The sequence below is a fragment of the Mustela nigripes genome, chromosome 13 (genome assembly GCF_022355385.1).
Source record: "Mustela nigripes isolate SB6536 chromosome 13, MUSNIG.SB6536, whole genome shotgun sequence".
NCBI classification, from domain to species: Eukaryota; Metazoa; Chordata; class Mammalia; order Carnivora; family Mustelidae; genus Mustela; species Mustela nigripes.
Genome location: NC_081569.1, coordinates 40,010,510 through 40,031,749, shown reverse-complemented (window position 1 = coordinate 40,031,749; position 21,240 = coordinate 40,010,510). Strand labels below are relative to the sequence as shown.

The following is a 21,240-nucleotide window of genomic DNA, read 5'->3' as shown; positions in this document are numbered from 1 at the left end:
GGACTGGCGCATTGGCAGGGCTGTACCACATTAGGAGTCTGACATGTCAGATCCTAGTTGGGCTATACTATCTCTGGCCATTAGAGCTTGAGAAAAGCACCTGAACTTTCTGCTCTGATTTCCTCATCCAGCAAATAATACCTGTCCTTTCCACCTTGCAAAATGGTTCTGAAGGAGCTTTGTGGAATAAAAAGGACTTTATGAACATAAAGGCTTCCTGGACGAGGCATTTTTCAAAAAAGAGCTATAAGTACAGGAATATTTTAGGCATATTTTTATTTTTCGTGATCGGTCACTGATGTGTTTTTAGATTTGTTAAACCTTCACGGTCTCACCTTCAAAATCACAGTCCAGTAAGATCCTAGGCCTCTTTTTGTCTTCGTTACAACAAATGAAAGAACACCAATCCTCTGTGCTTGTTAGAAAATGCAACTTTCTTGAAAGTCTTGTCTTCGTGGGTATTCTGGCTCAAATGCTTCTCAGTCTGGTTAGATTAAAAAAAAAAATTTAATATGACCTTCTTCTGTGTTGTTTATTGGCCAATATGTTTCATGCCTCATTTGCCCTCAAATTCATATTTTTATTCCTCAAAGTATTTGTTCTGCCTGTGTGTGTGTGTATATGCTCTCACTACACAGTCACTAAAAACCTGTGCTCTTTAAACACTGGCCAGATGATAGAGTATTTATTTTTTACTTTGTCAAGTTACATGATTTCTGTACATTATTTTAAAAACAAAAGAACAAAGGAAAGACAATAAAGAATTTTGTCTCAAATAAGCAGCCTCTGACATGCCCAAGGTATGGGGGTCAGTTTCTACTCCGTGCATACCTTTTAATTACATGCAGCCTAAATTGGGGTTGCCGTCCCTGACCTGGATCCTCAGACCTGTTATCATGCACTCTGATGGGTGCCATCCACCAGTGTCCATCCTTCATGTGAGTCCATAATTCTGTCTTGCCCTCCCAGCAGGCAAGGGGGCCGGAGCCAGGCTGGTTTTCTTGCAATTACTGAACAGCAAGAGCCCATAATTATGAAATTCCTAAGGAGGACCCCCCCTTTTAGCAAGTTCATCCTCTCTCCATCTTCTTGGTAATTTCATACCTAAATCACATCTCACTGGGTTTGGAGATTTTATTAATGTCCATTGGCAGTCTTTTTCATAGACTTTAAATTGCCATGAACTTTAAAAAATGTTAAGAGTAGATCACTAAATTAATCCTAGTTCTCTTATTTTATTTGTTCTTCTATTCCCCATTCTGATTCCCTAGCATGCTTTCACAGGTTACCATTTCAGTGTATTTATACCATGTGTGTGTTTGCATGTGCGTATGAGATTATGCTTTTGTAAATGGCTATGAGCTTTCATCATTGATTTTTTTTTTAAGATTTTATTTATTTATTTGACAGAGAGAGATCACAAGTAGGCAGAGAGGCAGGCAGAGAGAGAGAGAGGAGGAAGCAGGCTCCCTGCTGAGCAGAGAGCCCGATGCGGGACTCGATCCCAGGACCCTGAGATCATGACCTGAGCCGAAGGCAGCGGCTTAACCCACTGAGCCACCCAGGCGCCCTCATCATTGATTTTTTTCCCCCTCTGTGCCCAACTATCAGGAGCTTTCAGTTCACCATGGATATGCTTCTGTTCTTTGGCAAATGAATAACATGTGTATACATATAAGTCTGCCATTTTTACCTAGAAATGTGGCCAGAGTTCTTAGAAATTCTGTCTCAATGATTCTTTCTTTTACTCACATCTCTTGAGAACTCAACTACCTGATACAATCTTAACCTTTGAAACATACTTCCTGTGATTATCTCTTCTTTGAGGAGGAGAATGATGCCAAGATGTGATGGAACTGAGTGGTAGAGGGAACTGAGTGATGGTAGATGGATGGTAGATGAGACACCTAGCTCTGACGTTAGGTCAGCTACTAGGCATGAGCTCTTGAGAAATTTACATAAACCACCAAGCCTCAGTTTTTAAAATTTTTTATTTTTTTTTAATGATTTTTATTTATTTATTTATTTATTTTGACAGTGAGACACACAGTGAGAGAGGGAGCAGAAGCAGGGGGAGTAGGTGAGGGAGAAGCAGGCTTCCCACTAAGTAGGGAGCTCGATGCAGGGCTTGATCCCAGCACCCCGAGATCATGACCTGAGTCAAAGGCAGAGGCTTAACCAACTGAGCCACCCAGGTGTTCCCCCACTCAGCTTTTTAATCTGTAAAATGGACTTAGTACCCATGTTATAGCATTTAGTTACAGGTAAATGAAATAATATATTGACAAGTACCAATCTCAATGCCTGGCATATATGAAGCATCCAGTAGGTGCTGGTTGAATCAGAATGTCTTCCTTGAATAATTTGAAGTTTCCTCCTGATTTCAAGCAGCAGGATTTCCTGAGAGGTCAGGAAAAGAAATGTGTGAATTACTGCCAGGGACTCACTGTATTTGCCTAACGAGGAAGGCAGAGATTCAGGGGACAGCCATTGGCCTTTGCAGAGCTAGTTAACAGAAGTGGGTTGTGCAGAAAAGCAGAAACAACATACGATATCTATATATTTCTAATCTAGTTCTTCTCTGTTTCTCAAATGAAAACACAGTGTCTGTCTCTGAACTGGGAGTTGAGAGCTTGACTCCTAAGATTTAGCTATAAGCCTTAGTTTTCTTCACCAGTCAGAGTAGAGAGGCCAGTATTTCTCAGCAGGGCACTGCAATTCTTCACTGCATGGGACAGGCCCTGGACTGGGGAACAACAGAACCCCTAGTCATTGTTAGGCCAGCCTCTGGCCCCATTCAGCATTTCCTTGAGGGAAGCTCCCAAGTCTCTAGGGTCCCTTCTGGAGCTGGCTCTCAATGAGTCCATGTTACTCACCCAGAGTGGGTAAGAAAGCATTGTTATGTTGGTAGGAATAAATGGTCATTTCATTTATTCAGTTCCAAATTACCTTCATGAGAGAACAAGTTGATTGGAAGACCCTATAAACTGGTTAAACAGTGGCCAGAGCAGACTGCATTCTGTCTCTGAACCTAGCTTCATCCTCTGCATTTGAGAAAAAACCACGCATTCCACACCATTCTGGTAGGACTGAAATGGGCTGGCATTCACTAAGGCAAAAACACAGTATCTGACTTCTGATATGTTTAATTTAATTTTTTAAAAGGAGATTATTATAAGGCACCCAATATGACAGATTTTTTGGATAATAACACCTGTATCTACATGCATCATAGAGAATGTTGGCTTCTCTTCATGACATAGAAAATGGTCCCAGTCTCCCCATGCCTTACTGTGGCTTTGTACACCTTGGTGCTGAAGATCTTTCAGGCTCAGTGATATCCCCAGACTTCTTGGGTGGGTGAGAAGGCACTAGTATATCCTGTACAACAAGAAAAGGAAATGGAATGAAGTGGGAAGAGCTTATGGGGGAGGCTATTTAGAGCTCTGGTTTGCCACTTCCTTCCGGAAGCCTTTTTATATTGCTTTGCTAGATAGAATGCAAAATAAAGTTGTTAAATGGAACAGGAAAAGGTCCTCATCATTTTTTTGCACTGAAGTCCATGATATTTACCTTCAGATTTGGAGAAATGAAAGGCCGTCTCCCCAGCTGTTAATTGGGGTAGTGCTGGAGGGACAGTGATCAGTAGCCTTTGACATTTAGAGAACTAGACCAGATGCTTTTAGCACATTAAAATCAGATTTTTGATTTATATTTATGTATGTAAATAACCTTTTTTCCTTCCAATTTTATTCTTTGTATTTATATATTTGCACTGTGCTCTGAACACAATCACTATGATTAGCAATATTTATTTAAAATTAGGAAATATTTATTTTGCTGTGATTTCATTTCTCCCCTGTTTTCAGATGCAGTAAATTCAAATGCCCTAATGATGAAGGCAGCAAAAGGAGATTTAACCCAGTAGCTTACTCATTTGAGTAAGACCGTGCTTTTTATTACTACTTCAAAAGGGAAACTTCTCATCTGCAAGGGTTTTGTATCTCTCTCCACCCATTCCTTCACCTAGGTTAAGGAGGACAGCCATCATTAAAACCTTGAAATCTTCAGAAACCCCATCATGGAAGGAGTGTGTCTTCTCCTTCTAGTTTATCCATTCTAATAAAGAATTTAAAGGAAGTTTTTTCTCCAGCAGTGGAAAATTCTTGGCTTCCTGGGGTCTTCCCAGGGTCAGATGATGCTTGATGATATGACACATTAGGTCTTATCATCTCCAAGGATGACAAGTTGGGTGGAAAATTTCACTGGACAGCTTTTGGATGGCTCTCTAATTGCTCATGGCTCTACATTTTGAAAAATTAAAATATAAAAGGAGTTTCTTTTCAGGTTGAACATTTATATTCTTGCCAAAGTATGTTTCTGCTTCTGGCTTCCAATAACAGCAGGCCTTACTATAAAAGATCCACAGAGTACCTGGAGCATGAACATAGCCTTCCTCCTGTGATGGGGCTTCCCCCAAGGCCCTCTTGCAGATTCTTTGAGACCTGGGTACAGGGCTTGCTATGTGCTTCTTTCCTTTGGGGGGAATGATTAGGTATGTCATTTAATCAATTTGGGTTGCTAGCCTAGGGTTGTTAAAAAGCAGATGTTGATCATGGGAGTAATTATTAAGAGCTGCATATCCCAAATCATTTACAACCTGAGATTTGAAGCAAAATATTCATTCTCACATGTCAGGTCTCCCTCATCCCTCCTCCTGCCCCAAATGTATTGCCTCTAATGAATGCACCTTGGAGAACCTCACCTGCCAAGAGATGTTCTCCTGCTGCTGGTGCTATGAGATCTCTCCAGAGATCTATAGGTATAGGGGGCCCCATGTACTAAATCCACACAAAGGGCCATCCCCACCCTTCCCCAGCTCACATTTTATAATGCTCAGTCTGAAATGACCTTTAAAAAGCCAGATAATATTTTATTTACCTTTTTTCTCCCATTTACTGTTAAATGTTAATGAAGGTAAAAGATTCAAATTCCTGCTAATAAAACACTTTAATTGACTTCAGTGTAACCATAACTGTAAATTGGCTACTTTGTATGAACGACCTTAGAGCTTCCCTGCCCCCGACTCTGCTGCTTGTGCAAGTTTAGAAGTTGGAAGCAAACATTTCCTTTGTTCTTCTTGGGCTTCATGTGCAGCCTGAGGGCCCTCAACTTTAAGACTTGCAACCAGGAGCAATTTCAGATCTCTCCTCTCAGCAGAATTCACTGCCCTTCACTCCTCCCACAGCTTTTATTGCCATCCTTCAGATTCTGGGACTATAATAGGCACCACCTCCTCCAGGAAGCCATATAGGATCCCTGCTTCCCTCTCATCTACCTCCAAATGGCCACAGTATTTTGGGACTTTCCCTGTGATACTTCTCACTTCGCCTTTTGTTTGGTAGCTTTTGTAGTTGTGCTCTCTTCTTACTTAGAAACCCTGTGTATGGTTGGTATTCAATAAGTTTTCAATTAACTGATTTTAGTGAAAAGAGGCAAAAATTGATTTCACTGACTTATACCATATCCATTCTCCGGGGCATTCTTATTTATTTATTTACAGACAGAGATCACAAGTAGGCAGAGAGGCAGGAGAGAGAAGGGTAGGGGAAGCAGGATCCCTGAGAGCAGAGACCCTGAGATCACGACCTCATGACCTGAGCCGAAGGCAGAGGCTTTAACCCACTGAGCCACCCAGGCTCCTGTCTTTGGGCCATTCTCAAAACATTTACTAAATGCTCTTTGTCTGGATTTCTTAGGCAAGACCACTCAGTTTTCAAACCTTTATAACTTAAAAAACAAAACAAAACAAAACAAAAAAAAAAAACTCTCTTGAGAGAGTTTCAAAAGAGAAGGAAAGTAATATCATCTATACCTCTATAATTAAAAAAAAAATGTGAAAGGAGCTTCTGTATGATCTTGTGCAAGGTGAGATGGGGTGGTCAGAGAAAACAGCAGGTCAGGCTTCTCTTGCTCTGGCTGCAGCTGTCGGGGCAGAGGCTGTGGGCTTTGCTACTTATCTGTGCTCAGTGGAGCTCTGATAAAGCGTGGACCTCCCAGCATGTCATCTGAACTGTAGTTGGGTGGGTATGCAGTGTTTGTCCAACTTCAGAGCATCCCGGTTTTAGAATGTAGGTAGGCCAGCTCCCAGACAACAGCATCTGTCACCAGTGAGCTCTCAGCTGCTGGTAAAAGAGGTAGCTTCAGTCTATGGCAATATCTGAAAGAAGCAGAAGAGAAGAGAGGTTGAGACAATGACCATTTAACTGCTGTGTAATTTTGAGTGCATTGTTTCACCTCTCTGTAAAATGGGGGTGATTGCAATACCTACTTCACAGAGATATTCTGACAATTAAGTGCAAAGAATTTGAGTGAAAAGCTCTTAGAATAATGTCTGGCACACTATAAATAGTAAATGTTAGCTTTTATTACTTTTCCTAGTCTAGAAGCAGAGGAGAAGAATTTAAAAAAAAAAATACGAAATACATTTTCCTTTTCATGAAAAGAGCCTTGAGCTTTGGAAGAGGGATTCCCTGCTTATCCTTTGTCAGCTCCCTACCCCTCACAGTTACTTCCTAGGAATCTTTTCACTCCAGACCCATTTCAAGAGCTATCACTTCCAGGAAGCCTTTCCTGATGTCCTACCTCCCCTCATCTACATTTTTGCAGTGTTTTGAATCTCTAATGAGGCAGTACTTCTTCTAAATATGTCTGTACTTGCCTTCTAGTTTCTGTGGGTCTCTTTCTAATCATGTAAGTCAGTGGGGTTCAACTAGGAATCCTGGAGCTAAACCAAGATGTCTTCTGCTTAGATTGAATAATATACTTTGTTTCCCATTCATAGAAAAACTAATGGATGATTGTTCTCAATTTTAGATTTTCCTCCCATAAACTCTGCTATTCCATCTGCTCCTATCGTCAATTAATTATAAATGCTTGTATCCCTCAACCCGAGCTCATCAGGGGAAATGTTAACCACTGGACTTACCTGGGGACCATCAACACTATCATGGCATGGGCTCTACCTCTGACCAAATTCTGAGGATGGGGCCTGGGTATGTGCAGATTTTTTTTAAATTTCTAAGGTACAGCCAGGGTTGAGAACTGTAGATCTACAATGAGCTTGTCTAAGGGAAAGCAGATTAAAAAGCAAATTATGTTAAGTATAGCCCTTCCCCTAAGGAGCCTGAGGTGATCTCAGAAAATTGATCCCTATTCATTCAACCCAGGAAACCCTACAAAATCATACAAATCAGGAGGTTCAAATCTTCATGTTCACTTTAAGAACACATGTGAAACTGCCCAGGCCATCAAGGGTATGCATACCAAAAAGCCACCAAATTTCTGAAAGACGTCACTTTGTACAAGCAGTGTGTTATGTCACTACACTGGTAGAGTTCATAGGTGTGCCCAGGCCAGACAGTGGGGTTGGACACAGGGTCAGCAGCCCAAAAAGAGTGCTGAATTTTTACTGCACATGCTTAAAACTGCAGAGTGGAATGCTGAACTTAAAGTTTAGATGTTGATTCTCTCGTCATGGAGTACATGTACATGAACAAAGCCCCCAAGTTGCAGCAGAGGGCCCGTGGTCAGGTTAACCTGTACCTGAGCTTTCCCTGCTACACTGAGATGATCCTTACTGAAAAGAGCAGGTTGTCCCTAAACCAGAAAAGGAGGTTGCACAGAAGATAAAGATACCCAGAAGAAACAAAAACTTATGTAAATTCTGCATAAAATAAATGAAAATAAAAGTTATATATATGTACATACACACACACATATATATGGTATATTAGTGAGAAATTTTAGAAATAGATAACTAGCTTAGTTTCAGTTTAATAAGTTAGTATGTCCTCATGGCTCTACATTTACATAGAAAACCTTCAACAGTCTTATTTTTGGCTTGTTTCATGGCAGTTTTCTTTTGGGATATGTTGTTTCATGGCACACTCTAGTGTTTTACCTGCTGTAATTGTTGGACTTAAGCAAATGTTTCTGTCAGACAACACCCACGCCAGCAAAGCTTCCGAACTCCTAGACTCCTGTCAGCATGTCCTAGTTACATTTGTTCTGTCGCCTCAGCTGCGGATTTCTTTGCTTTCACCGACTGTTTATCAGTGTAACTTATTGGCCACAAGAGGGACAAGGAGAAAGTATGTGAATGGCTTCGCACAAACACTCCCTTTCCCACTACTGGGGAAAAGTAGAAAACACTTCTTCCTTCCCAGGTGGGAGAGCAGCAGCATGTTTATACAGGATAAACCAACTATAGTAACTAGGATTTTTGTCAGAAATGATGGCACAGAAAATACTTTAACCTACAAAAAAATGTGGAAGTCTGGGCTATGTCCCCAAGTTAGAGCATTATTCAAACTATAAGATTCCTGCTAAAACAGTCTACAGTGCTCAGTAGTTGTACTGGGGCTAGACACAACTAAAGCATTGTCATTGATTCCTGTGTGATGGTTTGGGCAAGTTCAGAAGAGACATGAAAAGCAAATTACTATTGCAATTAATTTAAAGAGAATATAAATTAAATTAAAATTTAATTTTATTAGGAATTTAAGGAACACTTTATGATCCATTCATACTTCTTCATATTTGTAGAGAAACTGTAATAGTTTTCTGTTCACAACTTCAATTAACACTGAAACATGTCGTGCCTTTCAATAAATATTTTTGGCCTCACAACTAGTTCTTATGAGTGAAATTCTTTTTGTGTAGCACTCAGAATTCACTTGTTTTTGCTCCAATGATGAGAAAGAGACTCAATCATGAGTTAGGCCTGATCATTAATCCACAAATATCTATGGCCTGTACATAACCCTTTTTATAAGATACCCATTCGCATTGTGGACCCAGGGCCCAAAATGCTATCTTTCCATCCTTTAAAACTATGGAAAATTTTGCCTGAGTTTTGTTGCCTGGTATGGAGAGTCACCTATAGTAGGAGACGGTGGCAGGTGGTCTCAATGCAATTATTGTCGTAACTTGTTTGCTTTTTTCTATGCTGTTTCTTCATTACCTCAACAATGCCTTAATGCCTTCTGTGAGCAAGAACCACCCTCAGTGAGACAAAGAAACAAGGCCTGGGAATGCTATTGTGTGGTTTTATCTGCCTTCCATCTCCCCCTTACTACCTATAGCTTAAACATGACAGGAACAACCCTATAAAATAAGCTTTGTGGATAAGACAGGAAGAAAAATGTCAATAGATCAGCCCCTCCCCCCATCCTCCTCTCAATCTATGTTAATATACTCTGCTTTTGGAGTTTTTAACCCACTAGACAAAATGCTCGGGGCTCTTATTGGTTTAATAAACAGACCAAACTCTTGAGGACAAAAGAGGACAAACCTGCCCACTGAAAATTATGTGACTTGGGCTCTTAAAAAGCTTGTGTTCCACTAGGTGAATAGAGAGTCCTGAACTGAATACATTGATTGTGTCCTTCACCACCCTCTCATCGACACAACTCTCAGGGCCTGTGCAAGCAAGGGTTTGTTGTCAGCAGCAACCCAGGGCATGCATGCAGGATCCACCAGTGTCTAGTTAGGAAAACATTTTACAGGTTTGGTGGCTTTGTGGAACTATATATCTGACTTCCTAGACTTTAGGGACATGAGGCTTTTTCAAAAGGGCTTTGCCTCCAAATATGGAAAATAGGCCTTTTGTGATGAGTGTGCTTTTCGTGGTACAAAGACTGAATTTGTAAACATCTCTTCATGAAAAAGTTGCATTTCTCAGCATCATGGCATGATCTTCTAAATCAATACATAAATGGATCTCTAGTGCACATGGAAATCTTTTGCATTTGAATATAAAAATCCATCAAGGGGAGGGAGAAGGGAGAGAAAGAAATGGGTAAATAAACACAAAAACTCTGAAGAGCTTCTGGGCTGGTTTCAAGAATGCCCCACAAAGTAGGTTTTCATGGTTGTGTGAGGCGATGCGATCCTATTCAAGCTTCTTCCCTTTCTTTAGGCTTTCTGAAGAAGCTGCTGCGTGCGGCTTCAGGGCTGTTCCTAAGACAGATTTCAGAGATGAAAAAATGAGCGAATGCATAGACAATCTGAGACAAATGAGCAGCTCTGGTACTGATGCCGAGATTGTAAAATGACTGCTGTGCCTTGCAAGAAATGAATATTCAGGACGCCCCTGCTGGGTGCCTTTTCCTATTTGAACCACCTACTCTTTGGGCCATGATTCACTTCTGACCAAATTAAACGCTCTTTGCACACAGCAGAGCAACTTTATGAAGTCGGATTTTGAAGTGCAAACATCTTTTCTGCTCTGGCCACGGAACCTGTCACAATCTTCATCGGGCACTGAATTAAGTTTAAAATATCATCAGAGGGTGTTGATCTCTCTTGGGCCTGGAGCTGTCCCCTGTACATCCGGCATTTTTCTGTTGACACTGCGTATCACTTAGCAACGCGCCTGAAAGGCCCTATATGCATTGATTGCACACCATTGTCTTTAAGGGGTGGAAGTGTTAACTGAATAACCCCCCCGGGTGACCAGACGGTCATTCCACTCATCTTGATAGTCTGTTTACATCAAAATATTATTTATTCCCTGGTCTCCTGATTTTTACATTTCTGACAGAAGGAATACTGTTAATGCCGTACATGGTGGAGGACCCAAATCTACTTTCCTGATGTGGAGTGAGGGGAATAATTTTGTTCTTAGTTCTCCTGATAAAGCATTAAATGCATTTGACAGCTAACTGCTGATGATGATGCCAACTTTATTCTATGGTTTTCAGAGGAGGAAGAAATTACAAGCCTGCAGTTGTCTCCACGAAGAGAAAATATTCCTTTTAGACTGTGAATGGTTTTGAAATAAATGGCACGATATGATACATGACTGTTGAAGATGTTAAGGCTTTCAAATGGATGGCAGACGCTGACATCATCTGAATGAAGAGGAAATATGGCCTACCCCAAGGGGTGTTTCCACAATGAATGAAATTTCAAAGTGGAAATTCTTCCTTGAGGGGAAAGGGTAGAACACATTTCTGCACCAGTAGCCATAGCTGAAGTGATGGACCAGACTGGTGGGTCAAATAGGCATTTTACCTCAGACTTCTCTCCCTTCTAGTCATCAATTTCAGAGAACTTCCACTCAGGAAGCTTTTGCACAAACATCTCAGATAATGAGAGCATTTCAGCCAAGAAGTTCTATGTGTAGGCAAAGACCAGATTGGTGGATTTGGTTCTCCCTTCTCTCAAACCATGTGTAGAAACAAAGTAGAAATTTTGTGGTTACCCGGTGTACAACTTCTAGTTTTAAGAAATCTGTTTTGCTCCTTTGTGAGTTTATATACCACATTCAGCTAAAATACGAGCCATGAGAAATCTGCCAAGAAGGCAAGCATTTTCAAAAACAACCTACTAATTATATTGCCTTAATGTCACTTTCTGTCTGGTATAAGAGAGCTGTAATAAAAATGATAGTGCCAAAATGTTCTTTGGTAATTTTAAAGTTTGGTCTCCTCACAGCCTTCTTCATCAAATAGGAAATCTACTTAAAAGAATCAATTCTATTAATATTGCCATTATGATAAAGAACTCAGGCCTTTCTACCTTGGTAGAAAGAAAAATGCAGCCCTAGAGTTTTGGAAATAGATATATGAGAGTGGGAGATGAGAACTGCAGCAGGAAAAGATGGGAACCTTCTCGGGTATGCATTTCTGACTGGGAGAAGATGGGAAAATATTCTTATGATTGGAAGTAAAAATATTTTAAACTAATGTACACATTTCTGAGTGACACTCATAGCCTCCCATACCTCTTACCCCCACAAAATCTTTCAGTATTCTGAGTATTAATCTTGTAGCTTGCCATCTTGGCCTGGTCCAACTGCTAAGTGAATGCTGCTTCTATAAACATTTCACTGCTACAAGTTGGATTTTTCACAGCATTAACTTTAACTACATGGGTGTTTGTAATGGAATAAAACTTCAAATTGATGTTTTGCCATATTGGTAGTTAAAGAAGTAGGCCTCAAATGGAGATAGATGTGCGCCTCATTTCATGGGAAAATTGTTATCTCATGGGCCAAGTTTAAGATGTAGACGGCTGTAGCTTCACTGAGAAAGTCTTAAAGAAAAAATACACCAATACAATGTCTACTTTTTATGTGAAATTCCTTGGCAAATTTCCAACTGCATTTCATTTAAAATTGATTTTAAATGGGCACAAATCTTAAATCACTTGAATAGAAAGAAACACATTTTTAACTCCCAACATTTTTAACTCCCAACTCCCAACCTTGGGCAGAATTACTTTGTATGGAACCTACGAAGAATTTGCTCAGTCCCTTTCAAGGTGCTTGCTACTTCCCTTACATTGAAATGCACTTAAGGATTAAGTTCCCTGTTTCTGCCCAGGAATCAAAGGCCTCCTTTATAAGAGGCAGATTATTTAATTGTGGTTTAGATTACCCCAAAAAGAGCACAGCCCCTTTGAACTCAGTTGAGTGGGTGGTGGTGGTTTGTAAAATTCATCATTGTGTCACCTGACACCTAAATTTCAAAATTTAGGGTTAGGAGCAAACCTCACTTGAATGGCCGCATCCCTTCCTAAAGGACCCAGGCCTCCACATAAAACATGTTCCTTTTTCTCAAAACTCTAGGTCTCACAATGTTGATATTAAAATAATAATAGAAAGCTGGAAGACAGGGCCCCTCTTTATAGTTAAATGTTATCTGCTTAGACTAATATTGCAGTTGCCACCCACTGACATAATTTGTTTCACAGTCACAGCTTGGCAGCATGAATCAAATGTTGACATTCTAATTTCATGCACACATGGGCGTTTGGCTGAGCAGGCCTACAGCCTCCAAACCATTCTCCCTCTACCTGTGTAAATCAGGCCGACAAGGCTCACTCTCAACAGCCTGCCAGGGAAGTTGCTCTCTTCTGCTGAGAGAGCTGAGCCTTGCTTCTTTTCCTCAGTGTGTTTGTTTTTGTTTTTTGCCTCCTGCTTTGCACAGTGTCCCACAAATACTCTTTCACTCCTATTGGCAATGTGATTTTCTTTGCATTTTTTTCTACTTTTAATCACAATTTTCAGGACTTTCTTTTAGGTCTTAACTAACAGGTGATTTTTCTCATTGGTTTCTAAATCAATCACCAGTGTTGCTTGAAGAAAACACCAAGAAGAGTAAGTAGTATTCAGAGGAGGCGCAGTGATGACTGGCAAGAAGAGAGGCTGGCTTTCCTCTGTTATGGAGTGGATCATGTGCCCCCAGATTCATATATTGAAGCTCACCCCTGGTGTGACTGTATTGGAGATAGGACCTTTAAAGACATAATTAAAGTTAAATTAGGTCATCAGGGTAGTGCTCTAATCCAATAGGACTGGTTTTCTTATAAGAAGACAGACACCAGGACTCACACACACAGAAAAGGCCATTCAGGGACACAAAAAGAAGGGGAGCAAGAGAGGCCTCAGGAGAAAGCAAACCTGCTGACCCCTTGGTCTTGTACTTCTAGTCTCAAGAACTGTGAGAAAATGAATTTTTGTTGCTTGAGCCTCCAAATCTGTGATATCTTGTTATAGCAGCTGAGCAAATTAATACAACTTCCCATTTAAGGGTTAAGAGCTAAACTTTCTGTGAGTGCTCTCTCATTGGCCAGGTGACTTCTAGAACTACCTGAGCCCATGGCTTCTCCAATAGACTCAGTCAATGTAAAGAGAGTTTAAGGACCATAGCCATCAAGAACTTGAATGAAATCAGCAGAGTCTTGCAGGGCGGCCCCTGTTTGACCTCCCACTCATGAAGGATTAACAGCCAGCCCTTTGTGTTAGGAAAGGATGTTCCACATTCAGCCTGACATAGGGGAGTGCTATTTCCCAGTCTCAGTGACAAGTTGGCCTAAGCTAGTCCCATGCTCACATTTGGTTCTTCTAGGTCATGAGTTAATAGGGAGTGGGCAGGGGGTTAGGGGCAAAAGTGTTTCTGTTGGCTGAGGCACAGAGTAGAGCAGTTTGATTTGTACAAGCATGGATCCCATCTATGGGATGTGTGGCCAAGCATGGATCTGTGGCCCAATTGGCTTGCCTTTTTTCCAACTTTGATTCCATTGCCTCTCTCAAGGTCAGTGTTTCCTACTAATGAGATTTTCCAAAATGAGCCCAAGCTCATGCTCAGTGGGAAATTTTCCCCAGAAATTGTCACTTAATCATTTGACCATCAAAGAATTTTATCATCCTATTAGCTAGCCCTGAGTCTTGTATGGGAAGCACAAAAATACTGTGAATACTTTTGTCCCTCTTAAAGAGTTGATAATCTGGAATCTGTCTTATATAGAAATGTTGAAATATTTTTCACCCTACAGCAAATTATGTAATCTGGGGAAGGTTTGGGATCCACCTTGAGTGCTATCTTTGGAATTCATCATTTACCTTCTGTGAGCTTTAGTGTCTCTACTTGTAGAACAAGGGTTAATCTCTCTGCTGGCTTCCAGTTTAATGATACGATGAGTCTTTTATTTTAAAAAACAAAATACATCACAGAAGTCTCCAAGAGCAAGGGGAGGAAAAACACTGATTTAAATTCGGCTCATCTCAACAAAAACATACTGAGTGCCTGGTATGTGCCAGCCACAACCCTAAGGGCCGAGTACATGGAAATGAATGAGATTTAACCCTCAAATGCTAAATAAAAAGAGAAAACTGAGATCAAACTTAAGGGGAGGAAGAAAGTCTCTGACAACCGAATTATTGTGTAGTGGCTCCTATATCTGTTTAAGGACAAATGTTATTTACTAGACTGAACTCAAGTTTATAGAAGTACATGAAGCAATTGTTACCCTGGCCTCAGGGAATAAAACTTAATGGCTACTAATTAGCTGTTTGATCTTGGAGGAACACATGACCTTTCTGGGTCAAGGTCATCTTCTCTTAAATAAGGGGATTGGACTATCCTTTCTAAGTTTTCTATGCTTTCCACTACTACCATGTTATAATTATGGGAATGTGAACTAGCTAAGTAGATTCCCAAGAACCCCCAAATGTAGAATAAATTTACTAACTGCTTGGGAAACATGTTTCCCTTCACATTTCATAATGAGCATAATGAGGTATGATATAGTCTTCACGTTTTAAGACTTAAGAATCAATAAAAAATGGGGCGCCTGGGTGGCTCAGTGGGTAAAGCCACTGCCTTCGGCTCGGGTCATGATCTCAGGGTCCTGGGATGGAGTCCCGCATCGGGCTCTCTGCTCAGCGGAGAGCCTGCTTCCTCCTCTCTCTCTCTCTGCCTGCCTCTCTGCCTACTTGTGATCTCTCTCTCTGTCAAATAAATAAATAAATAATCTTAAAAAAAAAAAAGAATCAATAAAAAATATCCATAAGACTGATCTGTGTGTGTGGTAATAACCAAAATTCTCTGAAGGAATTTGTTATTGATGGATTTTCCCCTAACAGCCACTAAAACTGTTTACCTTTGTCTTTTAGTTATTTAAAAAACTGTATTCTGGGGACATCTGGTTGGCTCAGTCAGGGCAGCATGTGACTTGGTCTTGGGGTTGTAAGTTCAGGCCCCACATGGGGTATAGAGATTACTTTAAAAATCTTTAAGGAAGGGCGCCAGGGTGGCTCAGTCGGTTAAGCCTCTGCCTTAGGCTCAGGTCATGGTCTCAGGGTCCTGGGATCAAGCCCCGAATTGGGCTCTCTGCTCAGCAGGGAGTATGCTTCCCCCACCCTCTCTCTCTCTGCCTGCCTTTCTGCCTACTTGTGATCTCTCTCTCTCTCTCTGTGTCAAATAAATAAATAAATAAAATCTTTTTGAAAAAAAAAATCTTTAAAGAAAAAAAGCTCTATTCCGAATTTCCTGTTGATGTGGTGCTGCCATAGTCATCTTCTTAACGTACACCTGCATGCTCCCTTGAGAATGGACAGGGGCTGACCAGATTGAACCCAGGCATCCCAAGCTTTGATTTAAGGCAAAAAGCCTTGTGTCCTTGCTTTCTGATTTCAGATTATTAGTCTTAAAAAAGAATCTAGGGGCGCCTGGGTGGCTCAGTGGGTTAAAAAAAATCTGACCTTGTTAGACCAGGGCCTTTCCCATACCCTTCATATACCATCATCACTTAAACCGTTTTTTAGCTTCAACACCCTCTTTCCTCCCTACACTTTCCAGGAGGTCCAGATTCAAGATTCTGCCTCCTTCTTGAATACTTGTCCCATACCTAATTCCACAAAAGTTTTTTCCTCCTTTTTAGTCAATCCAACATTCTTTTATATAGTTTAGCTGCTTTATTTGTGTTCATACATTTCCTTCAAAGGCTTCTTTTACTTGTTTTTGAACCATCTGGATTTTTTCTGTCAGCTATAATGGAAAGTCTTCCAGCACAAACACCACACCTTCCATGTTTTTTGTACCTCCCATTTTGTGTGACTAAGTACACAGTGATGCTCAATGAATGCTTATAAAAGTCAATTGAGAAAATCTGGAAATAGTGTTTTATTTGTCTACCTGGAATTCAACAGTGTTTTCTCATTTCTATAGCAATGGAAGAGGCGTGGTGACCAGCAAGAACTTGTAATTTTGAGTCTGATAGATCTGTGTCCAAATCTAAGATCTACTGATTTATTCATGAAACATTTAGTGAGCAACTACTATGTGGGAGACATGGGGCTGGATGGTGGATAAATAGATAAATAGGATATAATCCCTTGCACTTAAGAAGTTCAGAGTCTTGGGGTGCCTGGGTGGCTCAGTGGGTTAAAGTCTCTGCCTTCAGCTCAGGTCATGATCCCAGGGTCCTGGGTTCGAGCCCCGTGTCAGACTCTCTGCTTGGCAGGGAGCCTGCTTCCCTTCCTCTCTCTCTGCCTGCCTCTCTGCCTTCTTGTGATCTCTGTCTGCCAAAAAAATAAATAAAATCTTTAAAAAAAGAAAAAAGAAATTCAGAGTCTAGTAACTGTATAACTTAATTTCTCTGGGCTTTAGTTTCTTTAGCTGAAAATGAGAATGGTTAACTATTTCACTGAATTGTAGGTGCTCCAATAATTAGTTTTCTCTTCATCCCTTTTCTTTATTTCTTGAGGGCCTTAAATTAAGATACTAATCCTTTGATGGTTCTATTTTTTTTATTTTTTTAAAGATTTTTTTAAAAATTCATTTGCAGAGAGGGAACATAAGCAGAGGGAATGGAAGAGGGAGAAGCAGGCTTTCCACTGAGCAGGGAGCCCAATGTGGTGTTCGATCCCAGGACCCTGGGATCATAACCTAAAGGCAGACGCCCAACAACTGAGCCACTCAGGTACCTTGATAGTTCTATTTTTTTCTTCTTTAAATGACCCTGTTGTGTGTTCATTTTGTTCTAAAATTAACAATTAATTTGAATTCATTTATATTGTTTTTAATTTTAGATCATATATGGCCACATAAAAAAGGAATCTAGACATTGATTCTGAGACTGATATTAATGTCAGTTGTCAAGGACTAGATTACCTTTGTATACTATCATTTATCTTCTTACATGATAGCATTTGAGGCCCAGCCTCAAGAAGATAACCTTTAAAATTCAGGGAAACAAAAAGTATACCTCAGTTATGAAAGATTCTTCCTTGGCATGGCATGGGCTTAAGCTCAGACTCAGATTGGTGGACTGGAGGAATGCAGGTGCCTTCCAGAAAAAGCTGAGAGGAAGACAGGACATAACCTAGTGTAGCTAAATAGGCGGTGTGGTCAGTGAGATCACCATGAATAATTAGAAAATTCTATCTCCTCTTTAAATTCTTTGAGGCCAGCACATATTTCTCCCCTGGAAGAGCGATGTTGGGATTATGTTAATGAAGAACCCGGTTTACCTGCCATGTATATACCAGTTCCTATTTATCCCAGGGGAGGAGCCATGAATTAGATGCTTTGTTTTGGAGCCTTCTGCTTGTGTCACCAAGTAGCACAGCCAAGTTCCTCTAAGATACTGATTTAATGAAGAGAAATTCCACTTGCCTCATAAACCAACCATATTGTTAAATTTTACTTTAAATATCTGCTGAAGGTGATCTTTCAACTTTGACCTGTGGTACATGCAATAAGAAATCTAACTCAGACACACTGGGAGAAAGGCCTGACTTAACAAGGAATCTGAATTGTAGCGTATTTAAAAAGTGATGCAGAGATTTTGTTGCCCCAAGTTTAAGATAAAGAGGTAGGAATGGTTCTCCTAGTACTGATCCTCAGTGGTCCTTAGAATGTAACATAAATGAATGAACATTATTCCAAAGTACCTAAAAGAGTGGAAGAATTTGATAAACGTCTGAAAGTTGATTTCCTCATATTTGTGACATTATGTATAGAGTTACTTACAATGCTACTAGCACATTTGTGGAAATCTAAAAATTCAGGTCCTTACTAATTGCTAATTACTGTGATTCTTGGCCAGGTACCATACCCTTTGATGCTGCCAGTCTGTTTCTTTCCAAGGGAGATCCAAAGGCTGTCTCCTGCCCCTGGAATGTTATTAAAACTTAAATATGTGTTAAATTACAAGTAAGGATTAAGTAAAATAATACACGTAGATCATAACTTGGTCTGTAAATGCTACCTATTTTTTACTACTGTCAAACTTTTCTTCATTTCAACACAGTTCAGTCATTACTTCCCCAGGGAGGCCTTCCTTGATTTCCCCCCTTATAATAGATCTTCAGTTATTGACAGCAACATAAATCTCTTACTTGTAGAATGTAATAGCATTATACTTTTCCTGTTTGGTTCATGAGATTATTTAACTATCACCTCTCACACAGTTAGGCTCTCAGCTCCATTAGACAATGCCCATCTTTGCTTTGCTAACTCCTATATCCCTAGTTGGCAACACAGTGCCTAGTACTTTGTGGGCACACAAGACATACTATATTTATTGAAGAAAGCAGAGAAGAGAATAAAGAAGAATAAAAATACAAACATTTCCAGTAACTTGAACTAGAGTAGCAAAATACTGCCAAGCAGAATTCAGATGGTTTGGATGAATCAATGAAAACAATTTGTAACTATCATGGAGCTTCTCCATATGTAAATGACATATGAGAGGGGATACAGCATTGCCTGTTACAATTTAGGTTGAATTTCTAGCCCTGTATTCTTCTAAAATTTTTTCAGGCTCTTACCAGTCTTATTGTTCTTACAAGAAATAATAATATCAAAGCAGAGATTTATCTAAAGAAGGCATACCTAGCAGTTGTCCCCACCACCCCACCGCTGCCCCCAGCACCTAGAATAACAATATCAAACTGTTGGGTACTGATTTAGGCTCTGTGTTTCCTGAGAGCTCAGGTAAAGGTTCAAACATGTATTTTCACACAACACACAGTTTTCTCTTTCTGACCAAGGTAACCACTCAGACTTATCAGTGTAAGTTTCCCTGGCACAAACTCAAGGAGAAATTTCTGAGCAGTGGCTCACAGTTTGTTCCAGCAGGGTTAGGATGCCATTACATTCAAGCAAAACTCTTCATTTTGAACTTTGTTTATAGGCAGTCCCTTCTCAAGAGAACACCAAAGCAATGTCATCCCAAGAGGGTGGAACTCTTTCACTTTGGTTTAATGCCTTAAATTTCCTTGACTTCTCCTGAGCTCTCAAAACCCTCAGAATTGCTTCCAGTTTTCTGTGCCATGAAAACCCGAGGCTGAGTGAAAATGCCTGCCTCTAGGCTTGCCTTCACATGCACTGTGAATACTCATCTGTTATTGACATTTGAATATTTCCTGTGACAACAGCATGTACTATCAGTATTTTATTAAGCAAAAGCAAGTATGTTTTTCCTCTTTTGCTCTGTTATTTATTTATCCACCATATGGCTAGATCAGAAGATGAAGTCTGGAAGGAAATTTTTCATTCTTCTTTTGGCTAATGAGAGTCTGGCAGAGGAGTGGAATAAGCTAGAGGCTGGATGAAAATCTCTAGATCAGGTGGAAGGAAATCAGCCCTTCCCTGATGTGGCAGGTGAGCCACCCAAAGGCAACTTGCATAGTTAACAGGCAGTTATGAAGGTCTACACTTGGGATGATGGGGGAGCCTGATGTGTTCAGGCTATCTGCTGCTCTGCCAACTGTTTTGTTGCAAGGTGGGATCTCAAATACTCTGCCACAGTAGCCCAGATCAGGCTTCTCAGCCACCTGGGCTGTGGGTATCGGGAGTGAAGAACAGAAAAGAACAGGCCATGACTTTAGGTGAGGGGATGTGAGAATTCCAATTAAATCCATTAAATTCACTTCCCTCTTTTAAAAATAATTTTTATCTCAATCGGGTTGAATATACAGTAAGTGAATTATGAAGTGTTATAAGTTAGGCCCACCTACTAGGTCAACAGAAACTAGAAGACTAAATGTTGCATTTAAATAAAGTAGTGCCAGGAGGGAGGAGTCAAATGGCAGAGAAGTAGCAGGCTGAGACTACTTCAGCTAGCAGGAGATCAGCTAGATAGCTTATCTAAAGATTGCAAACACCTGCAAATCCATCGGCAGATTGAAGAGAAGAAGAACAGCAATTCTAGAAACAGAAAAACAACCACTTTCTGAAAGGTAGCACTGGCGGAGAAGTGAATCCAAAGCGACAGGAAGATAGACCCCAGGGGGAGGGTCCGGCTCCCGGCAAGCAGCGGAGCAACGAAGCAGAAAATCAGGACTTTTAAAAGTCTGTTCCACTGAGGGACATCACTCCAGAGACTAAACCGGGGCGAAGCCCACACGGAGTCAGCGTGGCCTCAGGTCGCGCAGGGTGACAGAAGGATCGGGGGTGTCTGAGTGTTGCAGAGCTTGCAGGTACTGGAACGGGAAGCCAGCTACAGAGACAGAGCCAACAGTGAGCTCACAGCTGGGGGTTACCTTGAACCGGTCGAGGGTCGGTGAGCTGGGAGCGCGGCCGGAGGTGAGGCAGAGGGGAGTTACTGGGCGCTGTTCTCTGAGGGCGCACTGAAAGTGGGGCCCCGGGCTGTCGGCTCCTCCGGCGGAGACCAGGAGGCCACCATTTGTATTCCCGTTCTCCGGAACTCTACGGAAAGTGCTCAGGGAACAAAAGCTCCTGAAAGCAAACCCGAGCGGATTACTCAGCCCGGCCCCTGGTAAAGGCGGTGCAATTCTTCCTGGAGCAAAGACACTTGAGAATCACTACACCAGGCCCCTCCCCCAGAAGATCAACAAGGAATCCAGCCAAGACCAAGTTCACTTAACAGGGAGTGTGGTTTCAATACCAAGGAGAGCAGCAGAATTCCAGAGGAAGAGAA

The 21,240-nt window shown here is 40.9% G+C and overlaps 1 long non-coding RNA gene across 1 annotated transcript; it reads right to left on the bottom strand.

The window, feature by feature from the left end:
• Window positions 1-3,285: 3,285 nt before the first annotated feature.
• On the bottom strand, window positions 3,286-21,039 carry LOC132029149 (uncharacterized). The gene is made up of 3 exons (XR_009407727.1): window positions 20,843-21,039; window positions 5,876-6,220; window positions 3,286-3,381 (listed from the first exon to the last, which is right to left on the bottom strand). It is a non-coding gene; the product is annotated as an uncharacterized LOC132029149 (long non-coding RNA).
• Between the last annotated feature and the right edge of the window lie 201 nt (window positions 21,040-21,240).